The sequence below is a fragment of the Mirounga angustirostris genome, unplaced genomic scaffold (assembly GCF_029215605.1).
Source record: "Mirounga angustirostris isolate CCGP_5_RB_7025 unplaced genomic scaffold, mMirAng1.0.hap1 SCAF_15, whole genome shotgun sequence".
Lineage (NCBI taxonomy): Eukaryota > Metazoa > Chordata > Mammalia > Carnivora > Phocidae > Mirounga > Mirounga angustirostris.
The window spans coordinates 75583667-75609526 of record NW_026991723.1 but is presented as its reverse complement, the minus strand read 5'-3'; the positions used below and the strand labels follow the sequence as shown (position 1 = coordinate 75609526).

Here is a 25860-nt window from a genome sequence, read left to right as displayed (position 1 = left end):
TCAGGATATTTCAAAGAATGCCACTACCTTGACTGAAGCATGTACACGCACATCTTCTTCTCTAAATGTTCACATATCTCTGGACAGTCCTATCCTGTTTACCATAAAACCAAACAGCTTTGAAGATAGAAATACGTCTAAGTTCTTTAAAGGTTAAACATGTTTCTTCGCCTTGAGATTTATGTGTGTGTACACTCAGGGTTTCCAAGCCTTGGCCATTGCCTCAGGGAATAAGACAGCTTGTTTTGGCTACAGTTTGGGAAGAGCTCAATTGAAACATTGCTTAGATAAATGCCACAAACCCTACATGGTGATGTCATGGCTTTGCCATGGAGCTGTTGCAAAGAAGTCCATTGAAGTTATTGAGAAGGGATACTTGAAGGGTTGCTCTTTATCTTGGGTTTTTGGGAACTGAACCTTTCTTATAATCTCATTATTTTAGATAACCTGTGACTATAGTTTAGATCACTTTTAGAAATGGTCATCATCATTAGCCACCAGGGAAATTCAAATCAAAACCACATTGAGATACCACCTTACACCAGTTAGAATGGCAAAAATGGACAGAGAAAGAAACAACAAATGTTGGAGAGGTTGTGGAGAAAGGGGAACCCTCTTACACTGTTGGTGGGAATGCAAGTTGGTATAGTCACTTTGGAAAACAGTGTGGAGGTGCCTCAAAAAATTAAATATAGAGCTACCCTATGACCCAGCAATTGCACTACTGGGTATTTACCCCAAAGACACAGATGTAGTGAAAAGAAGGGCCATATGCACCCCAACGTTCATAGCAGCAATGTCCTCAATAGCCAAACTGTGGAAAGAGCCGAGATGCCCCTCAACAGATGAATGGATAAAGAAGATGTGGCCCATATATACAATGGAATATTACTCAGCCATCAGAAAGGATGAATACCCAACTTTTACATCAACATGGATTGGACTGGAGATTATGCTAAGTGAAATAAGTCAAGCAGAGAAAGTCAATTATCATATGGTTTCACTTATTTGTGGAACATAAGGAATAGCATGGAGGACATTAGGAGAAGGAAGGGGAAAATGGGGGGGTGGAATTGGAGGGAGAGATGAACCATGAGAGACTATGGACTCTGAGAAACAAACAGGGTTTTAGAGGGGAGGGGGGGGGATTGGTTAGCCCGGTGATGGGTATTAAGGAGGGCACGTACTGCATGGAGCACTGGGTGTTATACGAAAACAATGGATCGTGGATCACCACATCAAAAACCAATGATGTATTATATGGTTACTAACATAACATAATAAAATTTAAAATATATATATATATATATATATATTTAGCATCTACCAGGAATGGTGTTTGATGCTAATAATTTCAGAGAATGAATTAAAGATTATTCCTGATATGTTTCCTTTCTCTCCTGCTCTGTTTTTTTGCTTCACTACTTCATCCTTAAATTTCTGTTGCATTTTGTCACTGAAAGACAATTTATAATTTGGAGGAAATACCCTTTAATTACCCATACTGCATGAACTCCAAGAAAGCTCCATTTCAGTTCTAAACTTTTTTGAAGATAGTAAGTAGAGAGCTGGGTGCAGAGATGATTTCAAGATAATATTTTTTAAATCCTGTGACAGAAATAGATTTAAAGTATTATTTTAATTGGGTGGTAGTTAATTGGATGACTATTGTCTCGATGGCTTTTCAACGTCCAGAATAATTTATAAAGTGTTGTAATAAAGGTAATAATAAGCACAGAGTGGTGTGGAGGCCTAAAGAGGAGTTCTTGATTCAGGGTAGAGCAGGGAGTGGGTGTGAGGATGTCTGAAAGGGAAGTTTTCCTGGTGAAGGCAATGCCTGAAGAATCAGAAAGACGATTTTAAAGAGGAGTAAAGAAGAGTGATATTCCAGGCACAAATGCATGATGGTATAAAACAACAGGGTGTTTTTAAGGTTCTCCAAGGTCAGTGCTACCATTTTATAGATAGAATTCCTGGCCTCCAGAAAGAGACGGTTGGTGTGGGGCACTTGTCTAATGTGTTAGTGTCAGAGCAGGGACCAGAACACTAGCTTCCCAGCTCCAAATCACTGGTTTTCCATGCCAGTGTGAGATCTTTGTTCTGTATGTTTAGACTACATTCCAAGACCTCACTGTTGGTCAAAGTTCCTGTAAACATTCCAGTTATCCCAAGCAGAATTCCTCAGCACAGGTTGCATGAGAGTGAGTCCAAGACCACCCTCTTTGCTAGATGAAGTATTATTAGAGTTTGTTATGTGATGAACAAATTGTGGAATGTCTCTAACTTTCTAACAGGGATGGGTCTTAGTTACTGTTATTTTGAAAAAATTCTCTTAAGCAACTTTATTTTGACCCAAGTGGGAATTTGAATGTACCTACTCTCCTCCTCCTCCTCCTCTTCTCTTTCCTTCTCTTCTTTTCTCCCCTGCTCTTTCATTCTCAAAATTTTGTTCTAGTCACTAAAAGACAACTTATGTTTTGAGGGAAAATATAATTTAATTGGCATATTGCAAGAAGCTCAGGAGAGAGTTAGTTCCATTTGAGTTCTAACCTTCTTTGGGCCCAGGTTACGAATGGAGAAGATAGGATGTTTGACCTTGAGCAAACCACTTCTTTTGTTTCATTCTTCTTATCTGTCTGTTGAGAGAGATTGGACCAGCTGGCTTTTCACATTCCTCTCAGCCCTAACGTTTAATATTTTGTTTTTCTAAGTTACTGGCAGAAATACTGAGTTTCTTGCAACTTGTTTTCAAAAATTAAATATTTTCCAGGAGTCTGATGAAAGGAAGCGCTAATTTCCCAAGCATGAGCCTGCTGATGGCTTGCACAATCTTCCTCTCTGGTTCTTTTAGCCAAAGGTCATCACTGACTTTTCCTACCTCTTGAAGCTCTCTTTATTCTTCTAGCATGGCTTCCGGTTATGTTCCTTGGATGATTTTCTATGTTTCTCCTGCGGCCAAACAAAAACAAAAATAAAACAAAACCAAAAACAGCATCTCTACAAATTTGTGGAGGGAAGCCATTTGAAACACAACTATCAATATTTTAGTATTCTAAAACAGTTCAATTCCCCAAGAACAGTTTGCCATGTGCCCCCACCCCCACCCCAGCATATGAGGAAAAGTATCCCAAGTAAATGCAAGGCTAAGATACAGGGTGGAACTAATTTCCTCTTCCAGGATTGCTATAAAATGGGATTTTTTTTTCTTCTCTCATCTCTTAATTGTGGAAATAATGTTCCAACAAAGCTAGGTGGAAAGAACGTTGACATCTCTTCATTCCTCAGCTATAAGATCACCAACACCCTTTGGAGAACTGATAACCCAGTAGAAAGCCTGGTTTCCCAATGGAACAGTGGAAAGATTCTGGGAAAATGCTTACAGAAATCTGTTATACATGCATGCTATGGTATAGTTGTGACTGGTTTCCTCATCTCATTGCCTCTGAGTTTTTACCTTTTCCTTATGTTTCTATCATAACGTTCTGCTTGGAGTTTCCCAGAGACCCACAATGTGCCATGTCTTTGTCCAAATTGTTCCATCTGTGAGGGATGCCCCTTTAACTACCTATTCTTCCTGTCATTTCCTGGGAGAGCCCCTTAGATTACTCTTCCTGAGAATCCTGTTCTAACATCCATGAGTCAAGTTCTCATCCTAACTCCAATTCCTCCTCCATCATGACAGTTCTTACATTGCACTCCAATTACTTAAGCATCTACTATGCCTGGAGGACAGGGTCTCCATTTGGCTCATCTCAAAACACTCAGCACATAGACAGCTAGTCTCTGAAGAGCACTGGTTAGCACTGAAATAAGAGCTAGTGAAGTAAACTCTGATAAATATATCTTCCAAACGCGTAGATGAGCACACAGTGGACTTCAAACACATGTGTCGAAATGATTAATAAATTAGGAGCACCTGGGTGGCTCAGTTGGTTAAGTGTCTGACTCTTGATTTCAGCTCAGGTCATGATCTCAGGGTTGTGAGATTTAGCCCCACGTCAGGCTCCATGCTCAGCACAGAGTCTGCTTGTGACTCTCTCTCTCTCTCTCTCTCTCTCTCATGCCTTCTGCCCCTCCCCCTCTCTCAAAAATAAATAAATCTTAAAAAAAAAAAGATTCTTTTTCTCCCTCTCCCTCTGCCCCTCTCCATGCCCCCCGCCTCTAAAAGTAAAGGGAAAAAAAAGATTAATAAATCAATTTTAATTAGAAGAAGATAAAATCCATTGTTTTGTAGGGGTGTGACATTTTCACTGGGTAATTTAAGAAACATAAATTTACCTCCATTCAAGAGTGTCAGGGTTTATTTCAGAGACAGCGGGGCTCTCTCTAATTAAAGATGGGTTTTCTCAATGGGTATAAAGTTTCTGTTATGCATGATGATTAAGTTCTAAAGATCTACTGTTCAACAGCAGTGTGTGTTCTTACCAAGAAACACATACATACACACAGACACAAGAAAACAAGGAAAGTTTTGGAAGTGATGGATATGTTTAGTATCTTGGTTGTGGTGACGGTATCATAGGTATGTGCATATGTCCAAACCCACAGATGTATACATTAAATGTGTGCTTTTGGGGGTATCAGTTTGACCTCAATAAAGCTAATTTAAAAATAGGTTTTAGAGTAAAGAAAGCAGCATAATTTCGTCTTGCTTCTTCTGAGATGGTGTATACTGAATGGGAGAAAGAACTCTGGAGCAAGGGTCAGCTGACTGAATCCAAATCCTAGTTCTACCACTTAATACTGTATAGACTCAGCTTCCCTACCAGTAGAAAGGAGATTAGTCACCTGAGAGGGTTGTGACAACTAAGCAAGGTAACACTTTTGTTAAACATTAAAGCAGTTTGCAAATATTAAGTCAAAGTGGCACTTCCCTTTTCCTACTGAGTTACCCAATCTATTGGTATTTTTCTTAACCAGAGGAAAATTGAAGGATGTGACTAGCAGAAAAAGTAGCACTTTCTTCTGTCTGTTTCGTTCCAGAGCTCTGCCTATGGCTAACTATTTTTTAGCTTTATTGTGGTATAATTGGCAAATAAAACTGTGTATATTTAAAGTGTACAATGGGATGATTTGACATACATATATTTTGTGAAACAATTACCTCTCTCAGATTAATTGACACATCCATCACTGCACAAAGGTAACTTTTGTTTTTTTTAAATGTGATGAGAACACTTAAGGTCTACACTCTTTAAAAAAAAAAAGATTTATTTATTTGAGAGAGAGAGAGAAAGTGTGTGCAAGTGTGGGAAGGGGCAGAGGGAGAGAATCCTTCATGCAGACTCCCTGCTGAGCTTGGAGCCTGAGCTGGGCTTAATCCCATGACCCATAAGATCATGACCTGAGCCAAAACCAAGAGTAGGATGCTCAACTGACTGAGCCACCCAGGCACCCCAAGGTCTACACTCTTAATAAGTTTTTCTATGGCTAACTTTTTAGATGCAAGAAATGGTTATAATGAGCAGTTGACTCACTATTACATTGCAAGGCTTTGGCGTATTTTTTGGTGTTTTGGAAATTAGTAATTGGAATTTGACTTAAACCAACTATTAATTGGGATTCCAAGTATTAATTGGAATTGACAGATTTGCTTTCTAATGACACATGAGAATTTGATCTTGTTTCTTTCTTTGTGGCATGGATAAAATCCCATCTTCCACATCCCTCCCCATGTGTTTTCTTGTGATTCACAGCTCTCAATACCCTGTATATAGAAAATGGATTGTTAAATTGCAGATATTTCCCAAATTGTTTATAGGCCAACATGAATGTTAGCAGTGAGTAGTGGAAGGCAGAGAATCTAAGTATGAGTCCTGGCTTCCCTACTTTCTGGCTGTGTGAGACTAGTGAAGTAGTATCAATCCCTTACGTAAATATAATATTTGTATTGATCCAAATATTGAGGGAAAGGAGAAAAATAATATCCTACAGTATCTTCGAGTCAGCTCATTAATCATTTATTGACACTTCCTTTCATTAAGCAAATATTTATTAAGGTGTCAAGCCCTATACTAAGTATACTGTCATGCCCTGGAATATACTGAAGGACCACCTTCTATCTTGATCACTGAACAGGGTCCTGGGTTAAAAGAAGTGTGTGACTAAGAGTCACTCTAAAGTAGCCCTTCCAGTGGTGGAACAAGAGCTGCTTACATTCTTTCAGTAATGAGTAACCCCATCCCTCACGTTTCCTAAGGAACCAGTGTGTTTCAGAGAGCCCTTTCATTTTGTGAGATCAGTCTCCCAGGTACTATCTTCGTTTTATGAAAATGTTAACTCCTGGTGTCCTACAGAACAGCTTCCACTTGGCTACATATCAGGTATCTTTTAATTTTCAGGAAAATTTGAGACAAAGGAAACAAGAAGATCCTGGACATAGTGAAAATTCTAACACAAAACAAGTTTGTTTTCAAAAATATCCTGTGGTGGTTAATTTTAAGTGCAACCTGACTGTACCACAGGAAGCCCAGAAATTTGGTCAAACATTATTCTGGGTATGTTTGTGAATGTATGTCTGGATGAGATTAAGATGTGAGTTGGCAGAGTAAAGCACATTGCCCTCTATAATGTGGATGAGCCTCATCCAATTAGTTGAAGGCCTGAATGGGACCAAAAGCCTGAGTGAGAAGGAACTCCTTGTGCCTGACTGCACTGAGCTGGGACATCATTCTTTCTTGACTGAGCATCAGCTCTTCTTGGGTCTCAAGCCTGCTGGCTTCTGGACTGGAGCTTACAAGATCTGCTCTCCTGGTTCTCAGACCTTCAGACTCAGATTGGAACTATACCATCTGTTTCCCTGGGTCTCCAGCTTGCCAACTGCAGATCTTGAGTCTTCTTAGCCTCCATAACTGTGTGACACAATTCCTTATGATACATCTCTTTGTGTATATAAGTATTTTCATATATACCATATGTATATGATCGGGAGTGAGCCAATGCCCTGTTATTTATGAGCAGTGTGACAATGCTGCAGTGTCCACACTGGACAGGAGAAGGTCTGTTTGGATAGGAAAGTTATAGCCTTGGTACTAGGCTAAGACATCTGAACTATCTCCTTAAGAGCATGGAAAGTCTTGGAAGGCTTTAATCAAGGAATAGGTGTGTCTGATTTGCATTTAGAGAGATCATTCTGGCAATTATGTGGGTTATGGATCAGAGGGGACCAGACTAGAGGTATTTGATGTTCTGCCTTTAATATGTTGATTGATTGGCTATATCCTGAACACCAGTTACATGACTGGCACGTTGCTGTGTGCTAACGTTGGGCCACAGACAGAGTGGGGACACAAGAATGAATCGAATTTCCTATCCCCCATGGGTCTCACAGTCCATGGTGGTATCATAATTGTGATGTTTCCAGGAAAGATTTTGATGTTCTTTCCAGGCTTAATCCCAGACTCTGTAGCAGTTTCTCAATAGCATGTGTGAACTAAGTGTTCAAGTCAGTAACTAAATAAATTGAGGTACAGCTGTCCGTCACAGCCCAAAGTGTTAAGTGAATCGGGAGTTTAACTGGCAGCCTTAAAACCTGCTTCCATTTACAAAGAATTTTCTCATCCTCTGCCTTATATAATTCTCACAAAGCACTGCAAAATGAGGAATCTTTCTGATCATACGCATTTATTACATGAGGTAATTAAGGCTTTAAGGAACTTATATTATTTATTCATTACACAGCCAAGAGGTATAGACTTGGAACCACATCCTCTAATTTCTGATCCATTTTTATTTTCACTAGTCTCTCTCCAGCCGTTAATAACACACATCCCCAGAAGGTAGTTTGTAGAGAGATCTGAGCTCTGCGCTAGTCTCCCGAGGAGGCACAAGGCAGAAACAAGGAGAACTTAGTAGCCAGTGAAGTAATCCATGTACAGGTTGCTGAATCACCCTGGCACCAAGGAGGGAGCTAAGTGATGTTGCTCTTCTGTGGAGTCTAATGCATCTCGCAGGGGCTTAAATGGCTTTTTGACATAGGCTCTGCTCATAGATTCCCACGGAGTCATTCACTTGTTCATTTATGTACTCATTCATTCAGGATGTCTTCCAGCATATTCAAGCAGGCCAGGTCTGAAAGGATGATCTCACCCTGTCTGGGGAGCTCAGACCCTGGAATGGGATCTGGCAGGGATTTTCTCTCCTGTAAATGTGGGTCAGGAGGCCTGGGGGGGCAGCAAATCAGAGGGCTACAGGCCAGATAGCCCCTCCTGGTGGGGCGGATGGCTCTTTCTGAGGCAAACATGTGTCTGTCTATCCCAAGTCTCCTCTGGCTCAAGGAACTGTGCCTGTTTTAAATTCTAGAAATAGGAAAATCAACTCAGATTCCACCTTCCTTGCACTGAGCAGAGTCATTTCACATAAAATATAAATTCAATCCAATCTCCAAAAAGATCCACAGCTTTCCAATTCAGTTATGTGAGCCCCAAAGTGACATGTTAATAATGAAGGACATTGGGCTTTCAAGTAAGAGAAAACAGGATTTAGATCCCACACTGAACTTGTGTGAACTTTACCAAATGCCTTAGCTTCTCCAAACTTCAGTTTTCCCATCTGAAAGATGGAGAAAATATTAACCTCCCAGGGCAGTGGGGAATATTAAGTGGAAAAAATTAAAAGGATATTAAGAACAGAATAATTTATTGTGTGGTAGGCCTTGTCCTACTTAGAATTTCTAAGTGAATCATCACAGAAATCATTTGACCGATGAACCCTGAGACTGGAACCTGATATGACTTTCCTGAAGGTGGAAACCACGTAAGTGGTAGAATCCAGAGTTCAGAGTCAAGCCCAGTGTGTCTTACCCTGCATTCCTGCCTGTCGATCTGATGATATATAATGTCTGTGCTCTTCTCTTTTGATCTTTGGCTATTCTCCTCCCAGATCCCTTTCTCTACCTTTGCTTTCTTCATCAGTGAAAATAATCATTTGGCTCATTTACAGATAAAGACACCTTATCAGGCTTATCATCTGAACCCAGCGCTGTCCGATGGCGGTGTTCTCTGGTCCTTCCACTAATGAGCCACCTAATTCAAGTCCTGTCACATATTCACTGCACAGTAAGTGTTCACTTTTATTTCTTTACAACTGGCTCCAAAGTAAAAGTGCATCTGAGACTTTCCCCTTGGATACCAGTAGCTCTGACTCGGTGTAGATGGGAAGACATTCCCCCTATGATGGGGAGGATGAGCAGGTACTGAAGCCTGTAGCTGCCGGAGGTTAAATGATATCTGGAAGGCACACTGCAGTTTGTATGTGGGTATCTGGTGGTGGCATTTTCCATCTGCTCTCCCTTCTCCAGGTTTGGCTCATAGCCAGCAGAGGGCAGGTACCAATACCAATCTCTCCCTTAGTGCACTATAAGCTAAAAGGGAATGGAGACCCACTCTCTACCCCACTTGCCCTTAAGGAAGCAACTAGAGACCTGCTAGGGGGAGTTGAACTCTTTGGGTAGTTTCTTCAGCAAAGAGACTGGGATGATACCTCACATCTGTTGTAACTCTGCTGCCAGATCCTGGGAATTGTACCCTCTGATGCTTTATCAACATCCCTGACTCTCCAGCGAAGCCTCTTCCAGAGTGTGAACAACCAGCCTTTAGCACATTCAAGTCTGCCCATCTAAGAGACTGATCTTAACCCATTTTATCATTGTTCTGTGCATCCAGACTTACAATGTCACTGGAGGGTGAGACTTAAGAATGATTATGGGTGCCCCAGCAATGACAGTGGCCTGACAATGACTGGGTGTGGAGTCAGTCAGAATCAGGCTGCCTGGGGTTGACAGTTCCATCCTACAGGCCTTCCACAGGCTTCTTCCTCTGTCTGGAATGCCATTTATTTCTTGTTCGTTGACTAATTCTATGGATCCACCTGCCTTTTGCCTTTAGAGTGTTGGATGAAATATAATTACAATTTAATGATTGCTAGGTTGGTTTCCAACATAAGCTGAAGGGCAGTCCTTTACGCAATTGTGCACTGAGAATTCTGTGTCATTTTTGATGTGTCCTATCATGGTACTAACTGCCATGAGGTTAAAATGCCAAAATTCAAGATAGCAGAACCATGACTGATGCTTGAGTGGCCCACGTTCATTTAAAATGCTACTTTGAAGTGGAAAATGTGTAAAATGTGTCAAATTTTAGAGAGAGAAATTTGAGCCTGGGCCAGCAATTCAGTTTTAGAATCCTCAGGAGGCACTGGGGATACCCTTCTCCCCTTTCAGGGGGCAAATACGTATCAATTTATCTACATTGGAAATATTTCATAATATCCACTATACATAAATATAGGAGTTCGTGAAAATATGTATAATATAGAAAGGATAAAAAAGCTAATTGGCTTTGTAAAGCACTGAGTCAGGTGTTTGTAAGGATGATCTAATTTAACTTTCATGGTAATGCATGAGAAAGATGTTTCCTCCATCAATGTAGAAACAGTCTCAAGGAAATTAATCCACTTGCTGGAAATAACACTCTTCTGGAATGTGTATATGTGTCAGGTCTGAAAACCTGTGCTCCTGCCATTTCATGAAATCCAATATTGATGATGGCTTTTCTCAAGGTCCTCTGCTTTTTCAAGGCCCTTGAATTTGTAGCTCCTTGTAAAGAACAGTAGGAAGGTAGAGAATTGGGCTGCTTTCCAGATGAATACTCTCAGACAAAGCAGTTGCCAGCCAGTTTGGAAATAGATATCTGCTCGTCTCAAGCAGGCCCACCTCTTGGACAAAGTCCAGAAGGCTCGTCCATTCTGTTCTGTGATGGTTTCCACCCCCTTGATGACTGGGTATGTCCTACCTTGTCAAAAAGACATCTGGGCACCATGAGCACTAGCTGTGGTTGTCTCTAGAGTCTGAAATTAGTAGCCATCTGGTGAACAGCACGCCTCAGTGGCTGCTCTGTAAGGAGCTCCAGAGGCAGGGGAGTGGGATGGGTGGTCCTGAACTGCAAAGAAGACGGTGTGCCTCATATTGTCTTGTCATACTGCTCCCTCCATGTCAGCCAGCATGCTCCTGTACCCAGTCCCCCTTAGCTTTAGTGGGACCCTGAATGTTGGTCTTCTGAGGTGCTTGGCAGGTCTCTCCCACCTGTGCTTGGTTGCTAGGAAATTGAATCCTGTCCTTCCACAACCATGTGGTCTCTCTCTCCCTGGATTTTGGAAACAACAGTATTAACTTTAAACTGTTTTTGTTTTGTTTTGTTTTGTTTTGTTTTGTTTTTGCCTTCCCTGAGATTCATTAGGTTGAGCAGTTTGTTGGACAATGCTTGTAAGCACTATTCAGAGCCAAATGACTCCAGAGGTTCTATGTGTGGCCCAGATTTTTAATTTGGGTTTTGAAAGCTGTTATTGTCTGGACCCTGGAATGAGAGCGAAAGTGAAGAAAAATGTAAATATGGTTTTCTATTGGTAGAGACATCCTGCAGGCAGACTAGACAGGGGAGGGGCCAGGAGGCAGGACTATGTGCTGCTCTGTGGCAGAAGAACAGGGTCAGAAGAGACCCTAATTCAGGACAACTGGTGTCATGCCTGTTTCCAACTCCAGCGGCAGAGCCAGTTTTACCAGCAACGGGAGCTCACTGTCTTACTAGGTCAAGTTCACATGTGTATTAGTTGTAGAAGCAAAGGGTCAGGAGTATTGTGAGAAGTCTCTCTGGGGACCTTGGGGACCAGCAGATTCAGTAGCCATATTTCACAGATGAAACAACTAAGGATCTTACCAGGAAACAAAGAAAATGATCTTTAAAATTATGCAGTCATATGTGAGGATTGAATATGCCACCTCTTTAACCTATTCATTCACCCAGCTCATTAGATATCAGCGCACCACACACACCAATCCAGGTACTGCTCAAGATTCAACAGTGAGCAAGACAGATGCATTTCTTAGAGTTCAGTAGAGGGAACAGGGAAATATAAATGAACAAATGAATATTAGTCTATTGTAGTAATTGCTATGAAGGAACAATAAAACCAGGGTTCTGAGAGAAGATATTGGAGATGAAGGAAATCTCCCAGACAGAAGTGTTAATGGAAAGTCTCTGAGAATTAACAGATGAGAAAATATGACCCATGGGAATCTCAGTGCAATAAACACGCCTAAAAGAAGAAACATTTTGTACAAAACCCCTGAGGGAGAAAAAACTAGGAAAGTTCTAGGATCTTGGCAAAAAATACCATCTGGCTGGTGTGGTTGGAGTGTGCTACATCAGAAGGTAATGGGGGAGAAATGAGGCCAGCAGAACCAGAGGTGTGATCCAACATGACCTTGGAGATGATGCATGCTAGTTAGGATTTTATCCTGCCAATAATAAGTCATTGGATGTTTACCTTGTCTTTTGAGTAATCAGTACATTCATGTGGTTCACAATTTAGAGATTTAATAAAGTATACAATGTAAAGATACTCTGCCATTCCTATCCTATCTACACAGTTCCCACCCCAAAACTGCCCCTTTGTAGATAGCTGTTGTCATTAATTTTTTAGGCATCCTACACGTACAGAAAGCAGGCACACACAATTTCTAGGTACACTCCTAATTTACACAAAGTAGGCTACCATATCCACGGTCCTGCTGCTTGCTTTTATCAGTTAGCATATCTTAGAAATCTTTCTCTATAAGTGTAAAGATATCTTGATTTTTTTTTTATAGATACAAAGCACTTTATATCACAGATATACCATAATTTCACCAGTGGATTTGAGGTTATTTTTAGTCACTTATTGTTGTAAACAATGCCACAGTTAATAACTGTGGAAAAACATCATTTTGCCTTGTACACCATATATCAGTGGGGTAGACTCGTAGAGGTATATGTTTTTGAAAATATCATGAGAAATAGCAGAGTAGGGAGTTCCAAGAATTGATTCTTCCACTGAGTGAACCTATAAGCTGGTGAAAACTGACAGAAGAAATGTTTTCAGGGGACCCTGGGTGGCTCAGTCGGTTAAGCATCTGCCTTCGGCTTCGGTCGTGATCCCAGGGTCCTAGGATTGAGTCCCATATAGGGCTTCTTGCTCAGCGGGGAGCCTGCTTCTCCCTTTCTCCCTCTGCCTACAGCTCCCCCTGCTTGTATGTGCTCTCTCGCTCTCTCTCACAAATAATTAAATAAAAAATCTTAAAAAAAATGTTTTCAGAACTCAGGAATTTACTAAAAATCGTACAGTAACCAGGGGTGTGTTTAATGAAGGAAAGCCTGCTCCATTTTGGTAAGAAAGTCTTGTACTTCTGCTTACCTGTCTACCATCCCCCATTCCCCAGCTTGGTGGCAGCCATGGGGATGGGGGCCCACATTTCTGTGCAGCTGCTAATGCTAGGACAATGTGAAACAAGCATTACAGACTTTTTTCTCCACAAATAATGGTGTATTTTGACTCATCTAGAGGTTCTCTGAGGGACCATTTTAGAAGCTTGCCCTTATTTCACCCCCTTCAGTCTTGGTGCCATCTGTTGAAAGCATTAAAGATCTATTATCCATAGCTGCCTGGGGTGAGGGATGACATGTGGGGTAAGCTGCAGACAGACCAAAAAGCCTGAGCAAGAGGAAACTGAGAAGGAAGAGTGCATATAATGATATGAGAGTCGGTTGTGTACACCAGGGATCAAGAGTGCAATGTGCATGTCTGGGACTAGATTCATACTCTGAAAAGTCCTTGAGAGGACTGTGGGCTTGCATCTCTGGCTGCTCTTTGAACTCTACGCAAGCAAAAGCTGGAGGCTGGGGCAGAGTTGTAGGTACACACACTAGCAAAGCTTTAAAGGAATGCTCCAGCGTAGAGCCAGTCTGCAAAGGAAGACCAAAATTGTATTTTGGCTTTTGGATTTTGGTTCCAGGCATTTTAGAAAATCTCTATCAGGTCTGACTGACTACTGAGACAATGAAACAGGGACTTTAGAGGCCACACATGACAAGGAAAATACTCTTTACAAAAATAGTTTAGCAGAGTCACTAAACAAATGGGTGACTGCAGCCCTCACCAAGCAACAACAGTAAATCCTAGGGAGGGGGAGAAAATCTGATATCCAGAGTTACTGCAATATAATACTCAGAATGTTGCATTTGCAACAACAGCAACAAAAATTACAAGGTATACAAAGAAATAAGTATAGCCCCTTTTCAGGGAAAATGGGGGGCACCTGGCTGGCTCAGTCCAAAGAGCATGTGATTCTTGATCTCAGATCATGAGTTTGAGCCCCACGTTCGGTGTAGAGATTACTTAAATAAGTAAACTTTAAAAAAAGAAAAGAAAAGAAATTGACAAACACTGCCGAAGCCCCGGGTTTGGACTTGGCTATGCTGTGTGAATTTAGCCATGTAATTACTTTCACCAGAGTTCTTTCTTTCTCTGTTTGGGTTACTGTCCAGTGCCTTTTTATTTTCACCTGAAAAACTCCACTTAGCCATTTTCTTGTAGGGGGAACCTCTTACTGACATACTCATTCAGCTTTTCTTTATCTGGAAATGTCTTTAATTTCTCCTTTCATTTTGAAGGCTAGTTTTGTCAGATATAGGATTCTTGGTTAATAGGTTTTCTGTTTGGCCTTGTTTTGTTTGTTTGTTTTACTTTCAATGCCTTAAATATGCCTTCTGGTCTCTTGTAGCTTCTGCTGAGATATTGGCTGCTAATCCTATTGAGGATTCCTCATACATGATGATTTACTTCTCTCCTTGCTTTCAAGATTCTCTGTCTTTTGATGGTTTTATTATAACGTGTGACTCTTTGTGTTTACCCTTCTTGGAGTTTGTTGAGCTTCTTGAGTGTGTAGATTCAAGAAGTTTTCGGCTCTTGTTTCCTTAAATACTTTTCTCTTAGGACTCCCATTTTGCACTGTTGTACATTTGATGGTGTCCCACAAGTGTCTCCAAAACTTCAAACATTCTCCAGTCTTTACAAATGTATTTATATGGGGAAGAGTCTTCCCAGCAACTGACAAAATGACTCAGATCTGTACCTAGAACAAGATATGCAGCAGGACACCCCACATGGGGATGCAGGAGTATGACACAGGAGACGATGGGTCCCCCAGAAATTAACCAACTGTGACAAGAGTTCTGGGCTTTCACAGGCTGTGGTACTGTTGGGGAACTCTTCTCAAACCCTCTGGTACTCTGAAGGACAGAGGGCCCTTTCTTTCTTTTTTTTTAAATTTTTTTAATAAGTTCAGTTAGCCACTGTATAGTACATCATTAGTTTTTGATGTAGTGTTCAATGATTCATTAGTTACGTGCCCTCCTCAATACCCATCACTCTCTTACCCCCTCCCCCAACTCCCTCACCTCTGAAACCCTCAGCTGGTTTCCCGTGGTCCATAGTCTCTCATGGGTCATCTCCAGAGGGCCCTTTCTAATAACTGAGTGACAGCTGTGTCAAAAATGCCGGTAACTTGGTAGATGCTCAAGACAACGCTGCAGTGAATGAACGAGAACCATGTAAAAGTCTGCTCAATAAAGTGGAGAGCAGATGAGTTCAAAAGGGGGAGTCTTCTCAGATCTGCTGAAATGTAGTACTAAAATCATTTATTGAAAATGGCTAACGCCCAAGCATAATTTTTCCAAAGCCCTGGAGTAAGGCTGGGGAAGAGGAACTGAATTACATGAGGTGATTTCAGTCACCCCAGTGCCCTTTCATTATCTTGTCTGTTTCTGTGTGTTCTGCTCCATCTTCCTGACCACAGGACTGCCTGTCTGTTCATTGACAGTCTCTTTGCCTGTATTCTCAGATGTGCCAGAAAGATGGATGCTCTCATTAGCAAACATGAGCTGACTGAAGTTACTTTAGGCTAGGCTCCATGCTGGGTACAAGATTCAGAGATGACTGGGACATAATCCTTGCCATGTTGAAACTGAATCTGTAGTGAGAAAAAAATCTAAGTATACAAACAGAATGTACGCAAATTTAAGCCTTCCTTGAGGAGTTCAAGAAAGTTATTTATTCATTCTTCAAAGCTTTTGTCACCCCTAAAGGGGATCAGGCTCTGTTCTAGGACAGGAAATTCACTGCAAAACAGAAAAAATCAAAATCCTTGCACTTGGGGAGTTTTCTTGTTTTGTGTGCGTTTAGGAGGTGGAGGAACATACACAAATCAAGTAAATGGGTAAATAAACAAGGTAATTTTAGATTATGTAAGAATTATGAAGGGAATGTATTATGTGTTAATATAGCTAGAGAACAGCATTAGTCTGATAGAAAAAGAGCTACTTAATTTAGGAGGGTTAAGTCAAGTTTCAAATGAAGTCTTAGCAGGAGGTGGATATAGATAAGTCCTTATGCTTGTGTTCACAAAATACTTAAGTCCCATTATTTACTGTTTATAAAACAATATTAGTCCCTTTTACAAACAATGTTCAGCTCCATTATTTTCATTTGGTCCTCACAGCTAAACACATTATAGTAGCTCCATTATGGAACTTTGATTATTTACCTGAGTAATTTGGATTTTTTAAAAATAATCTTCACTTCCCCATCTGGAAACAAAACAAAACAAAACAAAACAAAAAGGCTGATGAATTAATTCTCACCTCACAAAATTATTTGAGGGTTCAAATTAATGGGATGCAACATAAAATGAGAGTTGAATCTTAATCAGAAGAGTGTTATTGAGGATCATCTATGTGTTGGAAATTATGGTAAGTGTTGGACCTTTGTTTCCAGAAATATCCAAACAGATGTAGGATATTCCCATAACAGAAATACTGCAAAAGAGATTCCTGGGTTGGGTTAGGTCAGTCGATTGAAAATTCTAAGGCAGGTATCCACCTGACTTTTCTAAAATACCATTTCCAGGACCCAGTTAGGTGTCTTAACTGTGGGCATCTGGAGTAGATAATCATTATGGAAAGAATGCGTGAACTTGTTCAATAACTTTGAACTTATTTGATGCCTTTGACTTCCCTACCACCTATCACTCTAAAATATGATGGCTAAATTCTTCAACATTTGTCCTCGAGCTAGCATTTGGCAAAATCAGTGATTCTCCAGCTTTGAAACCAGGCAGTACCTGTGCTAAGGTTTACTCCTAGGGAAGTGCTCCAGGACACTGTCTACCTCTCAACACACTACTCTGAAGTATAGAGAATGTATATGTACCAGTCAAGGTACTGCTAGCTTCTAAAAGCCTCTGGAAGATTAGATATTGATTAAAATGTACTCAAGGATTATTTAAGAGCTCTTGCCAAGCACGCCTAGGAGCATATGAAAACAGTTAATGGAATATATACCAAATCTGACCTACTAGGGATTAGGTGTTCTCCAAGAAAGAATTCCAGGATGGTTGGTTTGGGATGATTTCTGTTCCCTTTCTTTAGAGGAGCACTGTTACTCTGTAATGTTATTTGTTCTGTGAGAGGCAAGGGCTTGCCAAGCAGTATTCTCAGAGAGGAGAGTTATGCACATTTAAAGCACCGAAAATGCAAAATAATCATCAGTCACCATATATTTCAGTCTCCTGATGCTCAGAGCTTTCCTGTCTGTTTTCTTAAAATAAAAAATAGTAAGGGGTGGTCTTTGAGCAAACATAAAATGATTTTCTTACCATAAACTTCACACTGCTTTTCATAAGTGTCACATCAGAATAGCAGAGCCATTCCAGAAATTCAGGTGGCCTTTTGAAGGACTTACGGATGACTTCTGGAGGCTGTATTTATTTATTTTTTCCTACTGTTGTTATCTCACAATGTTGAGTGTATAGAGAAGCTCTGAGCACATTTTGCCAGGATCTCTCTGTGGGGTTCAATGCTGTTTTTCAAAATCTTTGTTTACGTTGAGAGTGTATTAGATGATTGAAACTAGAACTTGCAATGGCTACTTGCTGTTTGAAGAGGCCAGACACCTGGAAACTGAAGGCTTGGGCTCTTGCCTTGGCCTCACTGCTCCCAGCTTGTAGATCCTGGACACAATTCATCTCTTTTGGCTACTGTGTCCCCCTCTTTACCATGGGCAGGATACTACCCACCTCACAAAAATAGCTGATTGGTAATCATGGAGAAGCTCTAATAAAGCTGAAATAAAAATCAAAGCTATTTATTCTGTTATTTAAGAATTTTGACGGGGCGCCTGGATGGCTCAGATGGCTAAGCATCTGCCTTTGGCTCAGGTCATGTTCCTAGGGTTCTGGGATTGAGCCCCGCATCAGGCTCCCTGCTCCGTGGGGAGTCTGCTTCTCCCTCTCCCTCTGCCCATCCCCCCTGTTCATGTGCTCGCTCTTTCTTTCTCTCTCAAATAAATAAAATCCTTAAAAAAAAAGAATTTTGAATTAATGGCTTACACCTAGTTTTTGTTTTATGCTCAGGATTCACGATTTTAATCCAATCAGTTTGCACACAATTTTTCTTTCTCTTCCATACTCTGCACATAAATGAGACTCATCCTAATCTTTGAACCTGCAGTTTCTTCTATCAGGTATACTGTCCCTGAACCTGTATCTACACAAGTCCTACACATGCTTTGAATCCTAATTTAAATCCCAAATTTTCATGACAACTTGGGCTTTAAATCTAGAGCAAAGAAGGAATTTGCCCAGTCTAAATAGTGATTTGGTCACATAGGTTGTTGCATATCCTCACCATTGTCTTTGAGTTTTCTGAATGCGGTGGCTCCATATGACATTTTGGAAATTAGAACTCCAATGGCAATGAAAATCTTTGGAAGTTTATGGGAAGTTATTGCCAGTGAGCCTCTGTAAAATCGTATGGTTCTTGTTCTGGGAAGAGACAGTTAAGCACTGATGTTCCTTAAAATGCTAATTAATCTTTAACATGCAATGACATTTTAGGGAATTGTACACAAATTCCTTTTGAAAAAGATTTTGCTATAGATACTCACCAGTGAAATTTCCAATTAATATTTAGGAAGCATTTTTAGTCCATAGCTCAAAAGTGAACATGCAGCCTTGAGATGAGAGCATGTCCCTGAAGGACAACAAAAAATGGAAATGCATTTTGCATCAGGGTCATAAAAATATGCTATCAGGGATTGTCTCTGCCTGGAACTCAACCAGGGTGGGTATGAGGACAGTGACATCACTCTCCACAAAAGAACAGCCAGTGTAGAGCTGCCTTTCTGGGCTTGATGAATCCATATACAAGGTGACTTATAGTAGTTCAGAGGTTGCTTTTTGTCCTGATGGCTGGCATGATTCCAGGGGGAGAAGAAGGGAGTCACTCAATTCTCCATTGTCCTGACCACCACAGAGACTATGCTGTGTTGATTTTGGCCTGGAAAGAGTCAAAGTCTAAAGCTTCTCATTTCAGACGAAAGTCTGGAGAGAGGAAGTAAGGAAGTGACCTGGCTAAGGCCCCACCATTTGTTAAAGTGACAGGACTGAAATCTGCATTTTTAAAAAAATATCCATTTCAGGGGCTGGAGATAGGAAATTTACTGCATTTTTTTCTAAAATGTAGTATGAATTATAATTGTTCAAAATTCCCAGAGGTTCCCCTTTCCTCCTCACATTCGTGCCTCCATAGAATCATAACTTATTAATGAGTACCATCACAACATGACATCCTACCTCCAAATCACAACTTCTCCCAAAGTTTTTAACTATATCCAAGCCTCTGCCCCTTTGATTTTGCCCTTCCCTTGGCCTGGATGACCCTACTGGACACTATCCTTTAATAGTCAGCTCAGATACCATATCTAGTTTTTCATAGCTCCTTTCGTTGATTGGGTTATTGTCCTTAAAGAACGGTTTATATTTTGCTTCAGACAATAATCATATCTTTTATTTTCCTTCCCCCTAAAATGTGATCATCCAGAATCTGAGAACTGTATCCTCTTTATCTTGAAAACTTCTGGCACCAATAAGCATCCTATAAATGTGTATTTAATTTGAATCTGCCATTGCCCAAAGTCATAGATAAACTAGTAAAAAGAAGTAGAACCCAGATCTTCTGAGCCCCAGTTCCTGTTCTCTTTCCATTCCAGCTTGAAAGGTGACTGTGACTTCCCTTTTGACCTTGAAGGAGGATATCTCTCTTGTCCCTGGCTTCACACTGGATGCTCCAAGCCAGCAGTGCATGGCTGGATGTATAGTAAAGGATGAAATCATCCTTTGGTTGTCCTGGAATCTTGGGAGGTCTCACATCCGGCAGTCCCAACTGTGAAGTCCAAAAGCTCCATCTGCGAGTCCATCTGGCGTTTTGAAATCCATAAATGTCTTTGTTATCCCAAACTTCTGCTGGACTAAGCACAGTTTCCACACCAAGTTGCCCCTCTAATCCCACCCATCAATTTCTCAGAATAGTCGTGGAGTAATAATTGTTTCACCCATCGCTTGTCAACATCTGAGATTTAATCATGCCCAGCTGGCAGGAACACACAGTGCCAAATGTGAGGGCAAGAAGATGCAGGGCAGAAAGACGTGAGGCCCCCGCACCAAGGTCCAGTCCCTGTGACTCAAATGCCCAAACGTCAGAAAGTCTAATCAGTTTCCACATCCCCTTCGGCGGGTCGGCGGGGCTGTGGGGCATTGACATGAATCACTTGCAATTTGAAATTGAAAGTTCTGCAGTTTCCAGTGGGAACTGTTTCACTTGCCAGAGAGAAATGGGAGAGTCACCCTCCTCCTCCAGCCATAGCCCTCATCTTTGAGCTTCCTGGGCTTTGCTGGCTGGCTAAAGACAGGTTTGGAAAGATTTGTATGGGGTCCTTAGAATGTTCTACCTATACTGGAACTTCTTAGCAAACCTAGAGGAAGCTTTTCCACTCTCTAATACATGGCTCCCCAAAATGACTTCTGGAGAATACTACTTCATGGAATATTAATTGGTCTTTTGAAGAGAAAGCTAATACTGTCAAATAAATTTGGGAAATGCTAGATTAAACCAGATTGACTCTCTCTGTTGCTGCTCTTTAACCAAGGAAAGCCTTTGTTATCATAATATACTTCGTAATTGCCCCGTAATTGGACAGACTGTGTGTGGCTTATTTGACCATTAAAACACTTTTTCCACCAAAGCTCTGGTGGAACTAATGGTAACTGGATTTCATTTAAAAACAAACAAAACAAAGTAAGACAAACAAACAAAAAACCAAAACAGACCAAAAAAAGTCTGATCTAGTCTTGCTATTCTTTTCTTCTTTTCATACCAAACTTGTGTAGTCACTTCTGCCTTTTACATTTTCTTCTCTTTTTTACTTCCTTTTAGTTTCCTTATTCATTTTCTTAGTTTATTTATAGAAACTACCTGCCAGTTTCTTCTTAAAATATATATATATATATATTTTTAGCATTGCTCCCATGTGTTGTTCTGAGTAGAAAGAGCAATGGCCTTGAATTCAAACAAATATGAAGTTTAAGTCTTTGCTCTGAGTCTTAACTGTGTGACCTGGAACAAATCTCAGCTTTAGGGGTGCCTGGATGGCTCAGTCGGTTAAGCATCTGCCTTCAGCTCAGGTCATGATCCCAGGGTCCTCAGATAGATCAAGCCCTGCATTGGGCTCCCTGTGGGGTCCCTTTGGGCTCACTGCTCAGCGGGGAGTCTGCCTCTCCCTCTCCCTCTGTACCTCCCCCATCTCCCCTGCTTCTGTGCTCTCTCTCAAAAATAAATAAATATAATCTTTAAAAATAAATAAAATCCAAACTCTAGATCTGTCCCTGGGCCCTGGTGATCCCATTTGCTAAATTGAGATGGTGAAAGGAAGAGCCCTGATGATAAATGCGGGAAAACATTTTACAAATGGTAAAGTGTTGTGAACATGTGAATTGTTGTATTCTACTGGTCTGGATTTGGAGAGCTGGTTTGGGCAAATGGAGTCTGAGCCAAAAAGGCAGCATTTCCAGCTCAGGCCTTACTTCTGGCCCCCTGCCTTTCCCATTTTCACATTCTCACATCGGGGCTCAGACTGAGGGGAACGTGCCCTAGAGACTGGTGGTTTCCATTAGATTACAAGCTCTACGTTCCATGGCAGGATTTCCAGCCTCAGCACATGTTGGCCCAGACCCTGCAACCCTCCAGCCCCACTCCCCCACATTGCTATCAGTACCCCTCACCCCTGGGACAGCTTCTTGCAACGTGTTGTTTTGTCTGTCCCCTGTTGCTACAGCAATCCAAAAAAGAGTTGTGTTTCCAATTCTCTGAAATGGAGACATCTGCATGCAATTTTGAAAATCCTTGTCAGGGTCCTCGTTTACTGTTTTGATCAGCTCTCTGACATGTGGGCAGAGTCTCCAGGGAATTTCAAAGGCGAAAGACCCCTCTAGGCAAACAAGTGCTTCCCATAAGGGCGGCCTGTCTGTGGATTCCTGTCTCCCAGGAATAAAAGCATGATGCAAAGCCATGAATGCTCAGAAGCTAACTCTGTCCCCCACTCTCCCTGCCCAGCCCACGAGGAAGAGTGGTCAAATTAAAAAGCTCAGTTTAGAACCCCGTTGAAGTTCATTTCTATGAAGCAGATTATGTCCTGAATTTCCATGTAAACCGATGGAGTCCTAAATTCTGCCGCTTACACATGCCCCATTTGAGAGGTGGCCGAGGTGGTGGGTAGTACTGGACAGCAGGAATCCTGGGTTTTGCTCCTCATCCCAATTAACCATGTGACCTAAAGTGTCAGAATTTCATCTGGGCTTCAGTTCTCTCACGTGCACAGCAAGTTGGTTGGATGTCCACGACGGCCTCTTTCCAGTCTAAAATAAGTCCAGATGGGCTACAAAAGAGGCTCCCACACACCTGCTGACCCTGGGTGGAAATTCATCATTTTAATCTAGACTATTTCTGGGATAATGTTGGGAAAGGAATATTTTTCAGCTCCACAATGGAGTGGAAGATTCATCTAGATCTCAGAATCAAATAGACCTAAATTTGAGCCCTAGTATACCACTTTTTGGGAGTGCAAGCTGGGGCAATTTATGTGAGGCCTCTAGGATATTGGCAGCCACTTTAGATAATTCATGAGAAATAGGTAAAGTAATATATGCAAAATATAACACATGGTACATAGAAGAAAGCAACATTTATATAATTTCCCATTCCTCTACCTTTTGCAGTCTATCAGCTTTCTTCCCTCAAGCTATTCCAAATCCAAGCATAAACAGACATTTAAAGCCCTTAACGCGTATCTGTATGCATTAGCTTACATTTACATTATAGCTGGAAAATCACCCATACCATACCCATAGCATGGCTTCTTGGTTAATTAGGGTTATCATTTTTGAGAAACAAGGTCAGTTCATTTTTAAATGCAATTTAACCTTTTGTTTGTTTGTTTGTTTCCCCCCAGGGGACCTTATAAAATATATCCAGTTCTTTCTTGAGTACCTGAGCATTCCAAAACCCTATTTTCTTCTTGGATCTTCAGAAACGGCATTTATGTTATTTTTATTACTTTTAATATATGTAGTGTATGGATGCTCTCATCCATCAGTCCTCCATGGAATATTCCACCTGAATGAGCTCTGGGAGATGTTCTTCCGCATCCCTCCAACTTACCCACCTGAGGCTGAGGGCCGTCAAGCCTTTCACTGCTGTCAGGTATTTTTCCTTGAGCAACTCTTCCCCCTATTTCTAACATGATGCCTCTCCTTTGTGGCAGGCCCAATTGGTGGAATTTTTGTTAAAATAGCAGTGCATGGACTGTGGCACCAGGAAAGTTTGAGGGCTTTCGTTTAGTTTATAAATACCATTTGTTTGAATGGCTGTGAAGCCTTTTGTTTCTTTTCTCCTTAGCTGTGTTCCAGATCTGTGAGATTATTAGAGAACTGAGTCCTGGGTGGGTTCATTTTCACCATAATTATGACTCAAAGCCCATGACTTTAAGGGTTACTGTGTTTCCCGTTGCTGCGGTGACAAATGACCACAAACTAGGTAGCTTAAAACAACACCCCTGTATTATCCTAGAGTTCCAAAGCTCAGAAGTTTAGAATGGGTCTCAATGGGCTAAAATCAAGATGTCAGCAGGACTGGGTTCTTTTAGGAGGATCTAGAGGAGAATCTGTTCTCTTGCCTTTCCCAGCTTCTGAAGGCCACTGCACTCCTTGACTCAAGTCCTCTCCCTCTGGTTTCCCTCTCTATTCAAAGCCAGAAGCCTGCATAGTCAAACCCCTCTTACTCTCTGTTCCTCATCTCAGCTTCATTGTCACATTGGATTCTCTGACTCTACAACTCCTGCCTCCCTCTTAAAATGGCCCTTGTGATTACATCGGGCCTGCCAGCATAATCCAGAATAACCTTCCCACGTTGATCCTTAACTTAATCCCATCTGCAAAGTCCTTTTTGCCATGTAAGATACTACAATCATAGATGTCGAGGATTAGGACATGGACATCTTTAGGCAGACTTTATTCTCCCCACCGCAGTTGTCAATATAGGATTGCTCTAAGTGATCTCCATTCCAGTGTGCTCCCTCTTGCCCACCCCACCAATTTAGCATCCCAGGGACAGGCCTTTGGGATACTTACCTAACTAGGCTAGTTAGTGTTTCTCCTGGGCCAACCAAGAAGACACTTCTGCTGCCTCTGCAGCCATAACAATGTGGGTACTGGACCTCCTTGGCTCAAGGTCCTAAATCTGAATCTACTCCTTCCTGTCATTGTAAGAAATCAAGCCAGGGTTTTCCCATTGATATCCATTCTAGGCCTGTCTAGATAGGACATCTGCATCTGAAGATGTGCCAAATGGCAGCAGAGGCAGAGGGGTAAACATGGTACCTAGCTCTGTGCCTCCCAGAGTGGGCAGACAAAAATACTACTTTTTCCCAAACTAGAAAAAATGGACAAACACCCCAGAATTGGAGACTTCTTTGTTACTGGTGATTGATCCAGTAAGACACCTATAATAGGGAAAATAATATAATAACTAATGTTTACTAAGATCTTAGTTTTTGCCAGATAGTATACTAGATGTGAATGTATATTATCCCTTTACTTCTCTTATCCACTTTGTGAAGCTTGTACTATAATTAGGCCCCTTCTATATGTAATAAAACAAAGGCTTAAGTAGGGAAATTGACCAAGTTCAGACAACTAGCAATATTTATTTCTAAGATCCCCACTACTTCCTAATCTTTCTGAAGATTGACTGCATAGGCTTTAGTCCACATACCTCTTCTTTATGCTCACTCCCTAGGTAATGGCACCAGGTCCAATTCCTTTAAAAACTATTTATATACTAAATATTCTCAAACTTAAGTCTCTAGCCTGCATCTCTCCAAGGAACTCCAGACTCATGTCCAACCACCCATTTATCACCTTGATTTCAAGGTCCATTAGACATCCCCAACTTAAGACCAAAACCAAATTCCATTTCCTATTATCCCCGATATGCTCCCCAGTGGTTTTCATCTTGGAAAATGTCGCCATCATCCAGTGTACCTTTTACACTCCTACATACTATCCATCAGCAAATTCTGTCCTCTCTACTTCTATAATATTTACAGAAGCTAAGCACTTTTCACCATCTGAGTCTAACTTGAGATGTCCAACAGAGATAATGTGAGCTACACATGTGATTTAAAATTTTCCAGTAGCCACATTTAAAAAGGAAAAAGAAACAGTTAAATAACATATTTTAATAACATAATTAACACATTTACTAATATTTTGTTTGAACACTTATTTGAGCAGAATATTATCATTTCAACATGTGATCAATACACATTGTACAGTGTTGTACCTTGTTTATTTCCTACTAAGCCTTTGAAGTCTGATGTTTACTTTACACTTACAGCACATGTCAGTTTGAATGAGGCCTATTCCAAGTGCTCAGTAACCATATTTGGCCAGTGGCTTCTGTGCTGAACAGTGCAGATCCAAGATCATAATCCCCCTAGAATTCTACCACAGCCTCCTAACAGTCTTTGGTGCTTCTGCTCTAAGTCCCCTGAGTCTATGATTCACACAGCAGCTTAACTGATCCTTTTAAAATGTAAATC

General features: G+C 41.1%; 1 long non-coding RNA gene across 1 annotated transcript in view; it reads right to left on the bottom strand.

The window, feature by feature from the left end:
- LOC135362703 (uncharacterized) overlaps positions 1–25860 on the bottom strand; it is a 66142-nt gene that overhangs the window by 9230 nt on the left and 31052 nt on the right. Inside the window, exon 2 of the long non-coding RNA XR_010407694.1 lies at positions 2879–2949. This is a non-coding gene — a long non-coding RNA (uncharacterized LOC135362703). The remainder of the gene's footprint in view (positions 1–2878; positions 2950–25860) is intronic.